This window comes from Bubalus bubalis, chromosome 3 (genome assembly GCF_019923935.1).
Source record: "Bubalus bubalis isolate 160015118507 breed Murrah chromosome 3, NDDB_SH_1, whole genome shotgun sequence".
Classification (NCBI taxonomy): domain Eukaryota; kingdom Metazoa; phylum Chordata; class Mammalia; order Artiodactyla; family Bovidae; genus Bubalus; species Bubalus bubalis.
In genome coordinates this window covers 104753918-104760781 of record NC_059159.1, presented here as the reverse complement: position 1 = coordinate 104760781, position 6864 = coordinate 104753918, and the positions used below count along the sequence as shown (strand labels likewise).

At 45.3% G+C, this 6864-nt stretch overlaps 1 long non-coding RNA gene across 1 annotated transcript; it reads left to right on the top strand.

Moving 5' to 3' along the window:
* The first annotated feature begins 443 nt into the window (after positions 1-443).
* LOC123332414 lies at positions 444-1607 on the top strand. Its single transcript, XR_006640731.1, has 2 exons — positions 444-697; positions 1055-1607. It is a non-coding gene; the product is annotated as an uncharacterized LOC123332414 (long non-coding RNA).
* Positions 1608-6864: the final 5257 nt, after the last annotated feature.

Genomic DNA, 6864 nt, shown 5'->3' with positions numbered 1-6864 from the left:
ACCCCATAGACGGCAGCCCACCAGGCTCCCCCGTCCCTGGGATTCTCCAGGCAAGAACACTGGAGTAGGTTGCCATTTCCTTCTCCAATGCATGAAAATGAAAAGTCAAAGTGAAGTCGCTCAGTCGTGTCCGACTCTTAGCGACCCCATGGACAGTAGCCCATCAGGCTCCTCCATCCATGGGATCTTCCAGGCAAGAGTGCTGGAGTGGGGTGCCATTGCCTTCTCCCACGGAGGAGCCTGGCGGGCTACAATCCATGGGGTCACAAAGAGTCGGACAAAGAGTCGGTCTAAATTGTTAGACTGAGCGACTAACAATTCAACACCTGTGTGGCATGAGGCCAGAAGACTGGACAAAGTAGACGCTGGACTGTGGTACAACCCCTGCTCACTGTCCAAAAGGCTCAGAAGCCAGGCTGACCTCCAGGCTAGCTCCAACTGAGGAAAGGGGCCGAGCCTCGTTCCCACGCTGACATGTCATTGGCTGCCGCGGGCGTGGGAGGGCGTGTCAGCGTGCGTGAGGCCGCTCCCTTAAACGCACAGCTCCTGGAGAGGTCTTGGCCTGCGACTTCTGCAGCCTGCCTTCCCCGCTGCGGAGGAGGGGTGGGTGTGGAGGTCTTGAAGAGGGATCAGGATATCTGAGCGGGTCAGCATAGCATCCACTAAGCAAATGATCAGGATGTCAATAGATTCTAATGTGAGAAATTATCTGTAATTATCAAAGACGCTGAGTAAAATCCGAGTCCTCATCACGACCTACCTATAGCACACATGACATAAATACCACTTCTTGGCATCACCTCCCAAACTTCACCCTACCTCAGGACTTTTGCATCTGCTGTTACTCCCTGCTGGACATGCTTCTCTGTAGATAACCCTATGGGTGCTGTCGCATTTCAGTCCCACAGCTACTCAGATGTCACCATCGTAGAGAAGCTTCCTTGACCCTATCTGAAATGTCCCTATCACCTGTGGTTTCTTTGTTTATCCTCACAACTCATCACTGCTTGACATTATAGTAAATGTTTCTTTTTAAATTTTTATTTCTTTTCAGTTTCGGCTGCCCTAGGTCTTTGCTGCCGTCTGGCTTTCTCTAGTTGCGGAGAGCGGGGCCTACTGTTTGTTGCGGTGCTCCTACGGCTTCTCACTGCAGTCAGCGGCTTCTCTCGTTGACCAGCGCAGCTCCGGGGCGCTGAGCTTCAGTAGTTACGGCGCTGGGGCTTAGTTGCTCTGCAGACATGTGGGATCTTCCCCGAACGGAGATGGAACCCATGTACCCTGCATTGGCAGACAGACTTCCAACCACTGGACCACTAGGGAAATCCCAGAAATATTTCTTTTTTGTTTGTTTGTTGCTTTCTGTCCCTCAGTTACAAAAAGAAAACCCATCAAGTCAATCGTGCATCATACCCAAAAAGTACTGCCTGGCACACAGTAGAAACACACTCCTAGGCAGTGAAGAAATAAAAGAATTCATCCTAACAAATTCTCTCTGATGAATTTACTAAACTGGAAGAAGTTGGTTTTAGACAGACATGAAGAGGGTTGCCTTGCTGTTCTCCTGAAATTATCACAATATAGTTAATTGGCTATTCCCTAATCCAAAATAAAAGTTAGAAAAAGAAATGAAGAGGATTTGTAAGAACCTGTAGATAACCAAGAAATGTTAACCAGTGCACCTCAGCCCATCCCAACAGGTTCTTTGAAGGAACTGTTATTATGATAGCTTATTGTCTTGCATCAGTTTATAATAAATATTTACACTGTTAATTTACATGCAGTAAACTATCTGCTTTTCCCATTTGGCATGTTGATGCCTTTATCGCTTTTATATCATTTATTGTGTTTTTATAGCTCAGTCACCTTAACCTTAACCTAGCCTTTAGGAGGAACAACTATAATGCAACTTGGAACAAAATCAGGTTGCTATTTGAGTTGTGTGTTGTGTTTTTTTTTTTTTTCTCACAGGTTAACGAAAACCTTATTTTACGTTTATAGACTACTAAAGCCAATCAAATGACTTTAGAAGCCCCAGCAGCAGCAGCACAGAGCTTTTGGTTGATGAAGCTAATGTTTGTTCCCTGCCTGCAGGGCAGCTTTCCTCCACCTTGGGTCTGTTTGATGAGTTCCTAGAGGCTCTTTCCAGAGCTTGGGGAGTAGGGAGGAGTGTTTGGAGCTGAGGCAGTGGAAGAGAAGGGAGATGAGGACCCTTAGGAAACAGTCTGGTCTGGGTTCCCTGCCAGGTCAGCTAACTGCCTCAGCGGTGCTGCTAGCCAAAGCCAGAAGTGACAGAACTGATTTTATAAGGGACTTTTGGGGACACTGACCATACAAAGAGTCGCTGCTGGGAGTGGATCACTAAGAGTAGTTCCAGGGTTGGGGGATCCACTCATACCACCATGGCTATTTGGCTTTCCAAGAACTGACAGCTTTGGGGTCACTGGAGACAGTGCCCTTGGGCATGGACAACTGGCAAACACGATGGGCAGCAGCAAAAGCAGGGCACCTCCTGGGAGTTTTCTTTACAGGCAGGTGGAATGGAGCTGAACAGACAAACAGGGAGAGGACTCATGCCTGGTCCCCACAACCACACAGAGACACAGCTCAGAGCCCGCCAGCAATAAAGGGGCAAGGGACACTGGAGATTTGCTTGAGCATTGTTGGATTCAGAGATTTAGATGTCACCTCTTTATATTCACAGCTAGGTGACATTTGGGTTAAAGAGTGATTGGCCCAGAGTCCTTGCAATGCAATTATCCCAGAAAAGCTACCTCTTAAAGCCTCTTAAAAAGTTTAATTTACATCTCAAATAGAATGCAACAGTTTTTCAGATTCCAATTTTTTTTTAACCTTGTTTCTGCAAAGGATGATTTCCATAACTTAAATGTTTGAAAAATCAAGTTGAAGGCTGAGATTCCTCTGAGCACATCAGACTTTGTCCAGCTGCCCTGGCTTGGAAGTGAGAAACACCAGCACGCTCTTAATCCAGAAATTTGGTTTCCTGTTCCAAATCACTTGACTGCATTTCTGCCTCCATACCTTATATTGGCATTTCATTAGCAAGCTTAAAAATCCTTCGGAATGACGCTCTTGTGCTTTGTAAAATCTCACCCAGCATCCTATGGGAACTCTAATTCGCTTATTCATCACTGAGTTTAGGTTGTTTCCTATACTTTCTTTTCTCCTCTCTGAATACAGGGGACTTTGAATTGCTGCAGCATATTGCGGCCCATGTTTTCCTTTTGTCTGGAGTGTTCTTGCTCTGGTCACTGCCCCCACTTCCCCATCATTCTCCCACCCTTCATCACTCATATCCCCAAATACTTGCCTGGAGAAACTTAACACTTGTACTCATTTTTTGCATTATTGATGCCGAGCAGGTCCCTGTGGGACTCCAGGGCACAGAGGCCTTTTTGTCCCCCATTCCTTGCAGGCAGGCCTCCAGCTTCCATGACTTTCTCTGAGTTCCAAAAGGCAAAACTGTAGCTAATCAAAGGAGAAGCAGCAAGAGGCTCATCCTTGAGGCAGAGGCTCATCAGGATTAGGAGAGGACCACTGGACCTTGACCTAGGACCATGCATATACCCTAATTTTGTCAACAACCCCATCCTTTAGAAAATGCAGAAGAAAGAAGATTATAAGACTGTTAATGCCTTGATCCTTACCACATATTCCTGCCTGACTATATAACCTTTCCCTACTCACAGAGGAGGGGGAAAAGCAGTTCTTGAGTTGTTAGCCTATTGTGTTCCCCCTTTGCCTGGCAAAATAATAAAGCCACTCTTTCTTTCTTCTCCATAACTCTCTCTGTATTTCTGTTTGGCACTGGTGCACAGAGAGCCAAGAATTTGGCAACATTATGTCCTCAAAGTCATTCTTAAAACTCTTCACCCTTGAAAACCCAGTGCCCCGTAATAATGAGATACATGTATACATGAGGCTGGTTCTATATAAGTGTAATTGGATGGATGGATAGATGCAGACCAAGCAAATGGTAGAATCCCATTCTGTGACAATTTTAGGAAATAAATAAGAATGTGGGTCTATGAAGAAGGAAGGGAAAATATTTAGGTTTCCAAAGGAAAAAAAAAATGTTCTGAGTGTATTGTGATGATTTTTTCCCCAAGGTCTGCTTAATTTTTAACTTCCTAGTAGGGGGTGACTGAGATAACTTTTTGAGGTCCCAACTGGCAATGCGATTCTCGGGTGAGGAGGTTTAGAGCTGGCTTCAAAAAAAAAAAAAAAGGAGTACATCAAGGCTGTATTTTCTTACCCTGCTTATTTAAATTATATGCAGAGTGACTCATGCAAAATGCTGGACTGGATAAAGCTCATGCTGGAATCAAGACTGCTGTGGGAAATATCAATCAGTTCAGTTCAGTTCAGTCGCTCAGTCGTGTCCGACTCTTTGCGACCCCATGAATCGCAGCACGCCAGGCCTCCCTGTCCATCACCAACTCCCAGAGTTCACTCAAACTAATATCCATCGAGTCGGTGATGCCATCCAGCCATCTCATCCTCTGTCGTCCCCTTTTCCTCCTGCCCCCAATCCCTCCCAGCATCAGAGTCTTTTCCAATGAGTCAACTCTTCGCATGAGGTGGCCAAAGTACTGGAGTTTCAGCTTTAGCATCATTCCTTCCAAAGAAATCCCAGGGCTGATCTCCTTTAGAATGGACTGGTTGGATCTCCTTGCAGTCCAAGGGACTCTCAAGAGTCTTCTCCAACACCACAGTTCAAAAGCATCAATTCTTCAGCGCTTAGCTTTCTTCACAGTCCAACTCTCACATCCATACATGACCACTGGAAAAACTATAGCCTTGACTAGACAGAAACTTTATTGGCAAAATAATGTCTCTGCTTTTCAATATGCTATCTAGGTTGGTCATAACTTTCCTTCCAAGGAGTAGACATCTTTTAATTTCATGGCCGCAATCACCATCTGCAGTGATTTTGGAGCCCCAAAAATTAAAGTCTGACACTGTTTCTACTGTTTCCCCATCTATTTCCCATGAAGTGATGGGACCAGATGCCATGATCGTCGTTTTCTGAATGTTGAGTTTTAAGCCAACTTTTTCACTCTCCTCTTTTACATTCATCAAGAGGCTTTTTAGTTCCTCTTCACTTTCTGCCATAAGGGTGGTGTCATCTGCATATCTGAGGTTATTGATATTTCTCCTGGCAATCTTGATTCCAGCTTGTGCTTTTCCAGCCCAGCATTTCTCATGATGTACTCTGCATAGAAGTTAAATAAGCAGGGTGACAATATACAGCCTTGATGTACTCCTTTTCCTATTTGGAACCAGTCTGTTGTTCCATGTCCAGTTCTAACTGTTGCTTCCTGACCTGCATATAGGTTTCTCAAGAGGCAGATCAAGTGGTCTGGTATTCCCATCTCTTGAAGAATTTTCCACGGTTTCTGGTGATCCACACAGTCAAAGGCTTTGGCATAGTCAATAAAGCAGAAATAGATGTTTTTCTGGAACTCTCTTGCTTTTTCCATGATCCAGCGGATGTTGGCAATTTGATCTCTGGTTCCTCTGCCTTTTCTAAAACCAGCTTGATCATGTAGAAGTTCACAGTTCACGTATTGCTGAAGCCTGGCTTGGAGAATTTTGAGCATTACTTTCCTAGTGTGTGAGATGAGTGCAATTGTGCAGTAGTTTGAGCATTCTTTGGCATTGCCTTTCTTTGGGATTGGAATGAAAACTGACCTTTTCCAGTCCTGTGGCCACTGCTGAGTTTTCCAAATTTGCTGGTATATTGAGTGCAGCACTCTCACAGCATCATCTTTCAGGATTTGGAATAGCTCAACTGGAATTCCATCACCTCCACTAGCTTTGTTCGTAGTGATGCTTTCTAAGGCCCACTTGACTTCACATTCCAGGATGTCTGGCTCTAGGTGAGTGATCACACCTTTGTGATTATCTTCACTTAATGGCAAATAGATGGGGAAACAAGTAGAAGCAGTGACAGATTTTATTCACTTGTGCTCCAAAATCACTGCAGATGGTGACTGCAGCTGTGAAATTAAAATATGCTTGCTCCTTGGCAGGAAAGCTATGACAAACCTAGACAATGTATTAAAAAGCAGAGAAATCACTTTGCCAACAAAGGTCTGTCTAATCAAAGCTATGTTTTTACCAGTGTTATGTATGGATGTGAGAGTTGGACCATAAAGAAGGCTGAGTGCCAAAGAATTCATGCTTTTGAATTGTGGTGCTGGAGAGGCCTCTTGAGAGTGCCTTGGACAGCAAGGAGATCAACCCTGAGTAGTCAATGGAAGGACTGATGCTGAATCTGAAGCTCCAATACTTTGGCCTGTCTTGAAGATATGACTCATAAGAAAAGACCCTGATGCTGGGAAAGACTGAAGGCAGGAGGAGAAGGGGCGACAGAGGATGAGATGATTGGATAGCATCACCGACTCAATGGATATGAGTTTGAGCAAACTCCGGGAGATGGTTTGGCATGCTGCAGTCCATGGGGTCGCAAAGAGTCAGACATGACTGAGTAACTGAACAGCAACAGCAACCCGCCCAGGCAGACCACTTTGCCTTTGGTTGGAGAAATGAAGGAGCAGGGGAGAAACCATTAAACTCCTCGAATTCTCAGCCGTGGAAAGGCTGGCTTCTTGGTACTATGACCAGGTAGGCATGTTTGTCTTGGATGACTTCACTCTCCTTCATCTCCCTTCACGCTTTCCTCCCTTGTCCTTGTTATTCCCCCTCCCCTCCCCTAATCACACACAGACACACACACACACACACACACACCCCATCAACAGAGGCATTCACAAAAGAGGAGGAGGAAGGCAGGGCCTTTGTGGCCACTGCTGTCCCATCAGCCCCTGCAGGGGCTCCTGG